At 35.4% G+C, this 15,721-nt stretch overlaps 1 protein-coding gene across 1 annotated transcript in view; it reads left to right on the plus strand.

Moving 5' to 3' along the window:
- The window catches only part of LOC118179507 (neprilysin-1-like), a 402,935-nt gene that overhangs the window by 60,783 nt on the left and 326,431 nt on the right, over positions 1-15,721 (plus strand). The gene's annotated exons all lie outside the window — the stretch shown is intronic.

Here is a 15,721-nt window from a genome sequence, read left to right on the forward strand (position 1 = left end):
AAAATATGCCTTTACTTCATGAAAACAAAATAACAAAATGGCGTCCAAACTAAAACTAGCAGGTTGCTGTAGCAGGATTGGTCGCCAAATTTTCGCCAAAAAATCGCCGAGTTACCATAATCCAAAGATTAATCCAAATTTGAAATTTGAAATTTCTTTTATTATCGATTTCATATTTTGTAAAACTTTAACGTATTTTTCATTAACAAACTCAAGGATTTCAAAGCGAGAAATGGCAACGTTGCACAGGAAAAAAAAAAAAAAAAATTCTTTCCAGCGCGCGAGACTCTGTACCGGAAATTTTAAAGATATGCTCAATTTAAAACTATTTTGGGATATTGCTCTTGAACTGAATTTTATGGTTTAAGTGCGAAGAACGTGATATTTAATAAGTAAAGGTAACAGACAAAATGTTAAAAAAACGCCTCTTTAGATGTAATTTAAAATATGAAAACTTTCAGATTTAAAAAAAAATTTTTTTCTTCTGTTTAAATGAAGCTCTCTTAAGGGGACTCATACACCTTAAACCCCCTCATGATCTTCGAATATGTGACTGTTGCAGGAATTGAGATATTTTATTTATTTTAAAAGCAATTACTTCCAACTTTTTACAGCTGACTACATAATATAGTTGCTTCGGAAACTAGTAACCAGAAAGTTTGTGTTGCCACAAATATTTTTATAATTTAATCCTCTTTGTGACAAAATATTTCGCCATGTTTCCACCTTGCGCGCATGATATTTTAAAAATGGCTAATGGTACATATTTGAAATTTGATGGAATTCTTTATATGGGCACTATTTACTAACTGAACCAACAATCTGATGAATATTTTAGTACTGAAAATTTTTATGGACGGAAACATTACGAATTTTTTTAATAAAATACATTTTATAAACTCAACTCCAAATAAATTAAAAATTGAACATGAAATTTTCAGAATTTTAGGTTCACATTAATTTCCAAATGTTATAAAAGGTATATATTAAATATGGAATTAAATTATGAAACAGAATGTTTTAAACTGTGCCCGCAAGTTGGAAACATGACGAAAAATGTTGTCACAAAGCGGGTTAAATTATAAAAATATTTATGGCAACACAAACTTTCTGATTACTATTTCAGAAAGCAGCTATATTATGTAGTCAGATGTAAAAAGTTGGTAGTAATTGCTTTTAAAATAAATAAGTTATCCCAATTCTCGTGACAGTCACCTATTCGAACGTCTTATGGGTTTTAAGGTGTACGAGTCCCCTTAACTCCTCTAATAATACTCTACTAGAAGAAGCTATGTCTTATCATATTTTTATCACTAAATTTATGGCAGATAACGTAGGCATTCATTTCTGCTAAATCCAGCATATTATAGCAAACGTGAATAGGCCATCTATGTGAAAAGCAGCCCGAACAGGAATATTAATGCTTCATCTGGTTAAGGATATCAACTCCAAATTTGATTTTGCTGTATAACTCTACTTCTTATTTTGTAAGTTTCTTCTTATTTTGTGAGTCTGCTTTTACACTCGGATGTGAGGTACTTAGTAGTAGTATAAAGTATTTCTCCCACTTCCCTAGCGTGCCTTCGTGGTGTAACGGTAGCACGCTGGGCCGGTATTCCAGAGGTCCGTGGTTCGATTCCCGGCAAAGGCGGTTGCATATTTTGCTGCTTTCAATTAACCTAATGACTCTACAGTAGGACATTTTTATTCCTTTTTCACTAATAGACCGTCAGTGTAGTTTCACCATTCTTTAGTAAAACTATTTCAAACAGCCTGATTTTTGATTTCCTTACTTCATGCGAAATTTTTTTTCGATGTTTTCTTACTGTACCCACAAAACTTGTGTTTTAAGTCTTTTAGCTAATGATAGTGAGGAAAAGTAATTATCCGTAGTCAAATTTCTACCTGAATTCAGATAACGACTTAGAAGACGCATTACGACATTTTCAGGAAGATTTTCAGTTTCACTTCTCGATGTATCCTTTTCAAGATATGGAAAAGCATTGCACATAAACTTTGAGTTTACATAGACTAGCATCCAAAATTTGATACCGAATTTGTCTGGTTTATTCGCCATATACTGTATAAACTTACAGATGGCTTTGGATGGAAATAACTGCTCATTCACAATTAGATTTTCTTCTGGTTTATAGGAAATCACACAGTTCTGTATAAATTTTTTCCAAATAGCTGAAAAAAGTGAAAACACATCAACTTCTAAACGCTGAGTGCTAGTTGACTTCAAGTCAAATCTTTGTTTCAAAATATCTCGAAGAGGATTGCAAAACATTGTTTCTCAAAACAAAGAAGGACTCAATGTATTATTCCACAAAAAATCATCATTATATCATTGCAACCACATGCTTCTCTTGCGTAACTAATAGCAATACACTGGTGTGCAAAAATTAAGGACGAAGTCGAAAAATTAGCATATCAGCTGAACGAAGAGGCAGAGCGGACAGAAAGACCAATCAGGAGATTAAGTAAGATGATGTACGGTAGCACATGCGCAGATATGCAGGTAGACGTAATGGGGGAGTGTCTGAGTAGTATAAAGCATGTTGTCGGTGTAAGATCAGTATTTCTGGCAAAGAGATTGCACGCCGTATAGCAGTTAAAATCACACCGAGTTGCTGCCTCAGCGAGAAATGGCGAATAATCAATCTGTTAGACGACATCTGGATGCTTTTCCCCGAGCTCGAATCATTGGGAAGTTGGAGGAAGGCCGCAGTGTGACAAGTGTGGCTGCAGAGTTCGGAATTGCTCACAGCATCCTTTCACGACTTTGGAGACAATTTCAAACTACAGGAACAGCTATCCGGGGGTTTAGTAGTGGTCGTCCACGAGGAACCACACCCGCAGATGACCGGTATATTGCCTTACAGGCCAGAAGAAACAGGCGGAAGACAGTGGGAGAAATCGTTAGACACACGACACAGGCGACTGGACGACCAATATCGCGTTTTACCGTGGCCAGAAGACTGCACGGTGGTGGTCTGTTTGCACGACGCCCTGTACGGTGTGTACCTCTAACGCGTGCCCATCGGAGAAGGCGTTCTCTGTGGTGCCGGGGACACCTGAATTGGAGAGACAATGAATGGGGACGAGTACTCTTTACAGAGGAGAGCAGATTCAGTCTGAGTAGCGATTCTCATCGCATACTCATCTGGAGAGAACGGGGAAGCCGCAATCATCCCTCGAACATCATTGAAAGGGACAAGTATGGAGGTGGCGGTGTTCTCGTTTGGGGAGGCATCATGCTTGGTAGTCGTACAGACCTTCACATCTTCAACGCAGGTTCAGTCAACGGGACCCGTTATTGTAACGAGATTCTTCTTCCATATGTGCGTCTTTTTTTTGGCGCTATGGGTCCGCAGTTCCTTTTCATGGACGACAATGCACCATGTCATCGCACAGTAGCTGCCGAACAGCTCTTAGAGAGTGAGGATATTGAACGTATGGATTGGCCGGCTCGATCTCCGGATCTCAATCCAATCGAGCATGTATGGGATTTTCTAGGCAGACGCTTGACAGCTCGTACCTTACCACCAGTAACGATTCCGGAGCTTCGATTGGCGCTGCAAGACGAATGGGCAGCAATGCCTCAACAACTCATTGACACTCTCATTCTCAGCATGGGCAGACGCTGTGAAACCTGCCTAGCAGTCAGGGGAGATCATATCCCCTATTAAAGACCGGATGTTTCTTGCTGGACACCCATCACAGGGATGTTTCGGCCTTCAGTCGCATTGCGCTCCATGCTACTTTTTCAATAAAGCTTCTTTTTATCGCTCTGATTTCTCTTATAGTAAGTGTTGCTTACATTACTCATGCACTTACGTATTGGGGATCTTACGGCATTAAATGTGTTGATTTGGAAAGCTTTTGTACAAAGTTATATTGAAAAAACCGTCTCGTCCTTAATTTTTGCACACCAGTGTAAAAGCATCAGGCTCTTCTAAAGATGTTGCCGAAATTTCGTCATTGTTCAAAACTGCCTCTGCTTCCGTGCACAATTTTAGTATGGGGTAAAATTGATTCATCCACAAACAATCTCCAGGCACTCGACACATTGTCTCCGAAATTTCTTTTTGCGTAAGATTTTGGACCTGGGAATTCTTTTAGCAGATTTTGAACTCCATATTACCCAGCTGTATTTTGCGAAGTAGATGTCAGGAAACACGAAGAAAGTTGTTTTTTGAGTGGAAGGGAAGTATATCCTCTTGTAAATATTAAGTGAATGATGGTGTGGTGTATTTAATTATGGCAAAGCACACTAGGGCTATCTGCCTAAGGGAAGGGATGCCTTCGTGGAGGACTTTCTAAGGGAAACTAGCTCGTATACACGTTACACATGGGGAAAACCACGAAAACGTCCATGCAGCCAGCCCGGTCACGGAATTCGAACCTCGGAGCGAACTACCAGTGTTCAGCGACTTTACCGCTCGGCCGCTGGTAGGCATTAAGTGAATGAAAGGAATGTTTACGACAGAAGCTTTTCGAAGTAAAAGTGTTTTTTTTTTGAGCGAGATAACAAGATAAATTTACCCAGTATTGCTAGCAGTCAATATGACTGCTCGTGGCGCTTCTAGGTTTAACTAATAATATCTTGGCTAATTTTAATTTTATTCGATTCATATTTGGTACCAATAATTTCTGAGTTTTTTAAGAAAATCCAAAAATTTGTGACTTCTCAAGGTAAAGGAATTTTTAGGAATCCAAGGTGAAATGGCGAAAGCAGTCAAAATGACTGCTGTGGCGCTTCTAGTGTTAAGCTCATTTCAAAAGTATACTTGATATTATCATGAAGGTGTGCTTCCACTACATTAGTGCAAAAAATCCCTGATTTATTCTGTGAAATAGTAATTTAATTATAAAAGTTTTATGCTATAAAATATATATGGTTTAATGAGTCATAAATTTTGTTACGAGACTAAGGAATTTGACAGAATGCATCACTTACGAAGGACTCGCCACCACACGGAGGACAAAGGAAAAAATGTTAATATTTTCTTTCTTCACATTTTTCTTTTTATGCTAATATTTAATACTAATTAAACGTTTTTGTTTAACAGTTTAGATAAAATTCAGACTAAGACTTAATTATTAATAAGGTCATTGGAGTTGAATTTTATATAGCTTAATCTCTTTTTACTTCTCTACAGTAACTAAATTAGATTTTGTTTTTATTAACATCATTTGTTATTTGTGAAATTTTATTTGCTCTGTGTGAAGCTTTTACGAAAGGTGTGCCTGCAAGTTCACCTCTGATAATACATAGTGCAGGTAAATTGGATATTTGGAATAAATTTAACTGAGCTACATTTTATAAATAAAGATTTTTTATAAGCTATTTGTTTCAATGTATTTTGGCAGCAAATGAAAATAAATAATGTTTGCTATCGACAGATCTTATTCTTGGGATTTAATGTGTCATAATAAAATTTAATGGTTTATTGTTTGATGGTTTAATGTGTCATAATAAAATTTATGACACATTAAACCATATATATTTTATAGCATAAAACTTTTATAATTAAATTACTATTTCACAGAATAAATCAGGGATTTTTTGCACTAATGTGGTGGAAGCACACCTTCATGATAATATCAAGTGTACTTTTGAAATGAGCTTAACACTAGAAGCGCCACAGCAGTCATTTTGACTGCTTTCGTCATTTCACCTTGGGTTTCTAAAAAATCCTTTACCTTGAGAAGTCACAAATTTTTGGATTTTCCTAAAAAGCTCAGAAATTATTGGTACCAAATATGAATCGAATAAAATTAAAATTAGAGAAGATATTATTAGTTAAACCTAAAAGCGCCACGAGCAGTCATATTGACTGCTAGCAATACTGGGTAAATTTATCTTGTTATCTCGCTCAAAAAAACACACTTTTACTTCGAAAAGCTTCTGGCGTAAAAATTCCGTTCATTCACTGATTATTTACAACAGAATATACTTCTCTTCCGCTCAGAAAACATCTTTCTTTTTTCTGACATCTACTTCGCAAACTACAGCTGGGAAATATGGAGCTCAAAATCTGCTAAAAGAATTCCCAGGTCCGAAATCTTACACAAAAAGAAATTTCGACTACAATGTGTCGAGTGCTTGGGGATGAATCAATTTTACACCATGTTAAAATTGTGCACGGAAGCAGAGGCAGTTTTGAACAATGACGAAATTTTGGCAATATCTTTAGAAGATGGTTTTTGGTTTATTAGATTATGGCAAAGCACTCGACTGCTATCTGCCTTAAGGGAAGGATGCCTTTGTGGAGGACTTTTTAAGGGAAACTGGCTCGTATACACGTTACACATGGGGAAAACCACGAAAACGCCCATGCAGCCAGCCCGTTCGTGGGATTCGAACCTCGGACCGAACTACCAGTGTTCAGCGACGTTACCGCTCGGCCGCTGGTGGGCCATCTTTAGAAGAGCCTGATGCTTTTATTGCTATTAGTTATTCAAGAGAAGCACATGGTTGCAATGATATGGATTATGATTTTTTGTGGAATAATACATTGAGTCCTTCTTCGTTTGGGATGAAATAAGTCTTATTCGTCTAAAAAGTACTGCTTTCTCTCTTGAAACGTAATATTTTTTTTATTAATTGGAAAATTTAATATATTCAACTATCTACGTTTAGATTTAGCTTAATATATTTTATACGAAGTTATCAAAAACAAAATATTTTAAAAACCAATTTTGCGAAACATATCAAAAATCAAAGCAGCGTAAGCTCTCAAGGTAATCTTCGTACATTCCTAAGAGAGAAATTTCAGGAGAATTTCGCAGAATTGTTCGTTAAATATTTTGAAATCTTTTACATATATTGTAAAATGATACAAATATATGTAAGAGCAAATAATCAATCAAAATATTTTGGGTGGATTTACATGTTATAGTACTTCACTTGAAAGAATTAAGAAAATGACTCCAAAGCGGCAATTTAGATGCAATTTTGTGACGAAGCTACATAGGCGTCATGCACAAGATCAACTGATGAATACGCGAAGGAAAAATTCAAAATGCTGAATAACGTTCACGTGCTTGGAAGTTCTTTTGGATAACTCATCCGAGAATAGGCAGTCTTGTGATTCACAGAAATATTCGATTGTATTTATGCCAGCTGTGTTATTATTTTTGTCTTTATATTTATATGGCGTCTGTGAATTTACAACAGCAATTGAACAATTGAAAAATATTTCTATGATGCTCATCCAAACATGCAACTGCACTGCCATATGCTTAGCGTTCTAGCAGCGCTGATTAGAATTTAACTACATTATTATTATAGCCTTGCAGTTTCAAATGGGCGTCATTTTACATGAGATTGATTAAAAGCAAGTAATCACAAAAGATTTACTAGGTAGCACACACATAATTACTCTGCAGTGGGATTCGTAGTATACGATTAATTCTGAAAATAGTTATAAAATTACAAATTAGGTATACCATAAATCACATCTCTGAAAACTTGTAATTTTTTTTATGTCACATGATTGATAATCGAAAAAATTTATGTCTGGTATAAGGGCATTGTTATGAGGTCACGTGAATGATAAGTATACCTTGGAAAAATATCTGATGTGTACACCACATGACTTCCTTGTACGGAATATTAAATTATACGCATTTTTTCTTGCATTTCACTTAAACTTATTCGATTCAATCAAATCTACTTCGCCGACAGCGCATAAACCACAATAGAATAAATGCATTCTTTAAAATTCACTTTGTTTACCATAGCGACACTCTGGTGCTAGGTTTATTTAACAGTATTATATTTCATTCATATTATAACTCAGAATGCACAAAATGTATATCATTTAAAGAATTATCTAATCGTTGCCACATGTTCTATTCAAATACTATAATAAAGCTAGAACTTTGTATTAAAGAAATTAAGCAAATAAAAGAAAAAAGAAACAGTTTTTCACAGACGATTGAGTATTTCTCATTCAATTAATTCAGTTCTTACTTCGCTAGAAGACAAAAATACATAAAAACTCAAAATATCTGTATTAAAAATTACGAAGTAAATCTTAAAACACTTATTTCCTCGAAAAATTTCCAGAAAGGATTAAGCATGATTTAATTCGCAATAATAAATGAAGGCGTTATCTTTGTTGTTGCGAAGCTAAGTTTCTCTATATTGGCAACAAATAAGTTTCTCTATATTGGCTATTCCGCTGTTTCAAATGTAAACAAGGAATGACCGCCATCAAAAACATTATTAGGCTTAGCGGCACTTAAACAACTTTAAAATTGTTGATAATTCTAAAAATATTGCATACAGATTGACTAAAGGCATACCGGAAGCCTTCCGGAAAAACCTTAACCGGAAGATAAGAACAACATAATTCAATCATTGTTAAAGCAAAAAATGTACAATTTACAAACATATAAGAGTAAAGAAACTGAGATCACTGAGCCGGGTAACAGAGTGAGTGGATACATATATATTTATATACGTTTGGTGCGGCCGATTGCAGCCAAAATACGAGGTGCACATCTACATGTTATAGCAGTCCTATATACAGAATTTCAACGTTCTGAGGCTACTCGTTTTTGAGTTATGCGAGATACGTACGCACGTACGTACGTACATACGTTCGTACAGACGCCAAGGAAAATTTCTCTTCAGAATTCATTTTAAAGCAGTTTTATACTTTTTTGGAGGAAAAGAGTCTTTTATTCTGTCCTTACGTACAGATATCAAGCAAAAACATCGTTAAATTTCATTCGATAGTGGTCAAAATGGATATTTTCGTTGAAATATGCTGCCTGAAACTTTTCGCGATTACAATACTTCCTTTTCACTTCGTACAAGGAAGTAAAAAATAATTTCGTTCTATATCTTCCGTTCTACTGGACCGACTGTCGAAATTTAACTGACTTTTTCATATCTCGAAAGCGCGACTAGATAATAATTTAAATACTAGTGCAAATGTTTCAATAGTTATGCAGAAAACAGTAGGTAAGTGAGTTTAAGTTTTCCAGTTTTGTGTTTATGTTCTTAGTTATTTTAAAAACATATATATTTAAACTGCAAATATAGAATCATTTGTCTTAAGACTATATTTACTCAAGAATACTTCGTTCTATCGTATGCATATCGTACGATATGCGATATCATAAATCGCAGAATGCGCACAAAAATTAAAAATTTTTGTATTGAAAGATCTTATGTCCCTTAAGATATGTTCTACATATATAAAATAGGGTATGAAAAACTATTTGTGAAATATTTCACTATATTAACTTGCCCTACATCTCACAGGAAGTATTCCCTAACGAGGAATTAAAGTGACTTTTTGAAGAATACTGGAAGATTTAGGAATACATCCAAAATTAAGAAATGCAGATGAAAAAACTCAGAATCATGCAGAAACATAAGATCTATGAGTATTCTACGAAAATAGGGAACTTTCTAGATTTAATTCTGGAGAATGAAGACCAAAAGATAAAATACTATATTTTATATCTTCAGAATAGAAAACGGCAGTAATATCCTACGATGATGATCCATAAATGATGTTTGAATAGTTAAAAGGATTTGATTCAGTATTACTAAATGGAAAAAATAGGATAAATTACCTCGATAATTATTATATTCAGAGAAAAAAGAATGTTATTCATCGTAATTTAAAGCTTTCAAGACTCAAAGATCTATCGATCAACTTCCATTCGCAATTACATTTAAGTTAACAGATTTCATTGTAATTACAAACTATCGAATTTCATTTTAAGAGTTTAAAGCTTGTCTAATGTAAGTGTTTTCTCAACGTTTAAACAGTTTTTCTAATTTAAGCAAATCCATATTAACGCATAACAATTATTCATTTTCAAACAATAGAGTATAATAATTATCCTTCAAGGAAATATTTTTGAAAAATAATCCAATAGCTCTTTTAAGCAGAAATACGAAATTAAAAAATTTCGCATATTAAGGATAACAATAAGTTATGTAAGCGAGATTCATCTTTAATTAGAGACATGTTCGAAACTCTAAGCGATATCGAAATTATCTATTAAAAAGGATAGTTTTTAAACGTTGCATAAATTCCTGCCTCTTCGAGAGATTGTGTTAAGATTCAAATAAAAAAATTACATTATAATTGGTACTTCATTTTGGTTTGTTTCGCAAATATACGATAGCTAAAACAGAGAAAAAGCTGATGTAAAAATTACCTAATTTTGAAATTTTGAGAAGTAAATATTATACCCATCGAAATGTAAGAAGCTTTTCAATTTTCATTAACTTCTGAACAGAAACATAACTTTTTGAATGATTAATTCCCCGCTGGCTTGCAGTTCTATCTACTGTAGAGCAGCTTTTTAAAGTAATTTAAACAGATTAAACAGCTAGAGGCATTATTGCCTGGATACTAAACTGGTAGCCTTTGTGGTGTAAGAAACAGAAACTTAATCCATTCCGCTCTGTTATAAATATCAAATTACTCTGCTGCAAATTTAAACACACTAAATTTAAACAACAATTACATTTCTCAGCACCGGGGAGGCAATTATTTATTTACAGAACACACATAAAGAACTAAGAAAGTCTGTGGCGCTCACTGGGGAATCAAAACGAATAAAAAACGAATTTACCACTCAGTACAGTAAAAGAGACGATATCTTGTTCAACTTATTTGAAGGATGAAGGAACAAAAACTTCTGTAAAACTGATATTCATATATTCAGTTAAAGATATGTGAAATCGTAATGAAGTATTTTAAAAGTATCGAAGGAAATCGCAGAGAAAATAATTTTGATTACTCTGTGAAAATTTCAAGCATTATGAGCTTTAGGTTCCGTTAATGAAATGAAAAGGATTTTTTCTTTACAGGAAAAACTCAACAGCAAGTCACGTAATACACTGGTGAAAGAAATTAAGAGAATTTTCATGTTTGATCTACGATTTCCAGAACTACTGGACAGATTTTAATAAAATTTGGCGAGAACATAGGTTGATACAAACAAAATAAACATTCAACAGTTATAACAGACACACATGTTCGTGTGTACCACTCATGGGAGTCTGCAGGTCTGAAACAGCGGTTGCAGAAGACACCAAAGAAATGGGTTAACAGGGGGTATGGTCGCCTTTTACAGCTATACAGGAACCGCAACGTAATATCACACTGAAAATAAGGCAGTTTATCAGTGCATATGGCAAATGGTCCTACTCATTCAGCAACGCTGCTTTCAGTTCCGAGATGGTTCTCGGAGGGGGAATGCGAGTTGCAATTGCCCTACCCAGAGCGTCCCAAACGTGCTCTATAGGGTTGAGGTCCGGAGACGTGGCTGGCCAATCCATCCAGCGAATATCCTCACTCTCGAGAAATTCGTCGACCAGAAGAGCTCTATGGGGCCTCGCGTTATCGTCCTGTAAGATGAACTCGGGGCCCAGTGCACCCCGGAAAAGGCAAACATAGGGTTCCAAGACCTCATCCCTGTACCTCACACCAGTCACAGACCCTCTGTCAAGGACGTGGAGAGGTGGGCGGCCATCCAACATGACGCCTGCCCAGACAATTACACAGCCCACCAATAATTGTTGATTTCGCGAACATTGATGGGTAGGTAGCGGATCCCTGGTTCTCTCCATATGAAAGTACGGCGAGAATCGGTGTTTAGGCTAAAACGCAACTCGATGGTAAGCGATAAGCGATAAGCAACGGAGGACGTGGGCACTGTCCCTTTACCAAAAGGTTAATCGGTATAGCACCACGTCCACCTATATCTAGAGCCTAAAGAGGAATCACAAGACGCCACGCGCTGGGCGCCCAAACCCAGAGCCAAATTCAACCCGGGGGGCAGTCCAACAGACCAAATGCCCACGAAAGACAGTCCCAACAACCGCCCAGGCCCCACATTTATTAAATAAAATAACAAAAGCATGCAGGGCCAAAAAGGGCGAGTTTGGACAATAAGCAAAAATTTTACAAAGGTGTAATACACACAAATATAGAATATACATAAGCTAAAGTACAGTCTGATGTTGGGCAGCCCAATAATATACAATGAATAAAATATAGACAGTAGAATTAGACTTAATGACAATATAACATAAAAATAGAGAACATAGTGAAATAATGAATGTAAATGATTACAGCAATACACAGAGGATATACCAAAAGAAATAAAAATAAAAGAATACAATGTAACAGAATGCAATAGCGGTACAATACACTTGATCACGTGGTATTGTGGGAAAAACATGCAATAAGGCTAATTATACGATTATGAGGAATAAAAATAACATATTTAGCCTGCATAAAAGTTAACGAATATAAGATACTATACAATACTATATAATATTACAATACAATACAATACAAAAAAAAAATTAACATATTTAACCTGTACTAAAAGCCAACTGATATAAGATACTATACAATACTATACAATACCACAATACAATACGATACAGTAGATACAATACCACAATATAATACGATACAGTAGATACTATACAATACTATACAATGAAAATACAAAATACATTCAGTGTTGGTGACACAAAAATACATTTAAAATTGTCATGACACTAGTGATGAAAATACAAAATACATTCAGTGTTGGTGACACAAAAATACATTTAAAATTGTCATGATACCAGTGATCCTAATGCAGCAAATAAATTGATGCAGTTACCTGCATAAAAGATAACTTATATAAGATACCATACAATACTATACAATACTACAATACAATACAATACAAAAGCTAATTAAACGATTATAATGAATAAAAATTAACATATTTAACCTGTATAAAGCCAACTGATATAAGATACTATACAATACAAAACAATACCATAATACGATACGATACAATAGATACTATACAATACTATACAATAGAAATATAAAATACATTCAGTGTTGGTAACACAAATATACATTTAAAATTGTCATGACACTTATGATCCTTATGCAGCAAATAAATTGATGCAGACAGTTAAATGTGTTACTATACATTTGCAAAGGATGAAATATAGACTTAAGTATGCCACAAATTATGAACATATATTATACCGTGAAAAACACAAAATACATTCAATGTTGGTATAAATACAATGGATATATTTAAAACAATGGATAATGGTTGGATATATTATACAATGAAAATCTCTAGCGACCCCAATACATTCAGTGTTATTATTACACAGAGAATTAAATGTATGATATTACATGGGCAATTGATGAAAAGAAGACAGTAACAGTATAATGTATAGCCAAATATGCAAGTATATGGTATACCGATGTTTAACAGCAACTGGAAAACAATGTACCATTAATACGCCCAACTAGATATGCCAAGATATTATATACTATTATACAGTGAAAAATGCAAAATACGTTCAATGTAGATATTATCATAGTGCATTATGAGGGAATACAGACAGTTATATGTTTGATAATACATGGGCAAAAGATAAAAATAAAGACAATAACATTATTATTAATAGGTAAATATGCAGATTTAATATATTTAGATATTTAACAGCACCTGGTAAAAAAATGTACCATAAGTACATTGATAGCTGCTATGGACAACAAAGAGACTATTAGGACAATACATATGCAACAGATAAATATGCAAATTCAATATATACAGATATTTAACAGCACTTGATAATAAATGTGCATATGCAAAAGATAACATTATTATTCGTCGGTAAATAGGTAAATGCAAGATATACAGATACTAAACAGCACCTGGTATTAAATGTACCATAGGTACAAGGACAGCTGTTATAGACAATATTACCTGGTTGCACTTAGAAAAAGATGCTGAGAGAGAATATACAAATATTTGACTGCTGCTATACACAGCGACTTATAACAGATGGATTACAATAGATTACAATGGTTACAAACACTTCAGAGCATAAAAGTAGATGGGTTATAATATATACAAGCAGTTGAAGAAGTTGAATCATATGTCGATACTATAAGGCACAAAGATCAAGTCCCAGATTCATCAGTTTGTCAATTAAACGGACTATCTTTTTGACTTGATGCCGTTGCTTAATCAAAAAACGACTAAAGGCAGTCCTATCCGTTGGTGGAAAAGGAATTTGGAATTCAGTAGTAAGTGGACAATCGATTAGATAGTGTTCTGGATTGCCCAGTTGTCCACAACTACAGAGTGCTGAGGAAGAGAGTCCATGTCTCTCGAAATATAAGGGAAAAGGCCCGTGGCCCGTAATGTAGAAGATCAGCTGTGGTGGCATGATTAATCGGTCTAAATCTACTTTAGGGACATGGGCAAATGCTTGGCGACCAGTTTCCTCCGAACTCCATGCATTTTGCCACAAGGAGATGGCTGTGAGAAGTAAGTGACGCTTTAGATTAGATACTGGGCGTGAAACCGTCAAGGTCTGTGTTATCTCGTGATTCTGTGCTGCTTCTTTAGCAAGCCTATCGACAGTTTCATTACCGTAGTTCCCCACATGAGCTTTTGTCCATTCTAAACAAATGTGTAGATTTTTATGTCGAGACAAGCTAGTTTGAATGTCCGCAATAATGGGGGATGAATGCAGAGGATTTAAAATGGCATACAATGTGGAGAGACTATCGGTAAGAACATAGGAATGTGAATATCGATGATTAATGATTGTTTGTATTGCTTGTCGAATAGCAATAGCCTCACTCTGGAAGACGCTGTTAAAAGAAGACAGATGGCATTTCCACTGGTGAAGAGTTGTCTGATCTTGCAGTATGGCTATATATGCACAGCCAACCTGATCTTCCAATTTAGAGCCATCAGTATAAAAGACCAGATCAGCATGAGAAACTTGATGACTCGGTTTGAGATTAACTTTAACTCCCGTACCATAGAGGGAGGGGTGTTGATCTTCTCTGTTTATTGCTGCTTCATAATCATGGGAGGAGAAAGAGTGATCTCCAAACTGAACTGAACAGCCAAGTTGTCTAATCAACTGATAAGCTGCGTCCTTTTCAACCGCAATAGGTAAAGGCAAGACTCCAGCTGCAACTGCGAGGGCGTTAGTTGGTGATGTGCGGAAGGCACGAGTGATATTTAAGAGAAATGGTCTCTGTATACTATTTAAATGTCGGACTTTGCGTCCTTGCATTGGTGCTGCCCAAATTGCAGCACCATATGAAACAATCTTTTCAGTTACTGTTGCATATAAAACTTTAAGAAGATGTGGATTTAAGCCCCAGTGGATTCCCTTCATAAGTTTAAGGCGTTGAGCAATCACAGCAGTACGCTTCTTGAGATCTAACACATGGGGAATCCAATTGAGTTTGTCGTCGAAAATAATTCCAAGGTATTTAAGTTCACGTTTAATACGAAGACGCTTGCCATTTATGGTTATTCTCGGCTGACGAGTCATAGAACCACCCTTTTTAGGAATGATCAGAATTTGCGATTTCTCTTCAGAGATTTGCAATTTAAAATCTTCACATCTAGTCTGAAACAAAGAACAGGTCTCCTGTGAATTTGCTTGAAGTTGATATGGTAAACAGAACGGTCGCCCATTGTGCCGTACTCCAATCACTATGCTGCCTGAACCATGCTAATCGGACTGTCCTGTCCGTAGACGTGAGCGGAACGCAAACAACCCTCTCTCATTCAGTCTTTGGGAAACAGTCACCCTTGTTACAAGGGTTCCTGTGGCTGCATTTGGGTCCCGACAGAACTAAGAAGCTGTAGTCCTTTTGTTACGCTTCGCTAA

Source organism: Stegodyphus dumicola, chromosome 12, assembly GCF_044657685.1.
Source record: "Stegodyphus dumicola isolate Sdum_Otavi_A_Nest chromosome 12, ASM4465768v1".
Classification (NCBI taxonomy): Eukaryota; Metazoa; Arthropoda; class Arachnida; order Araneae; family Eresidae; genus Stegodyphus; species Stegodyphus dumicola.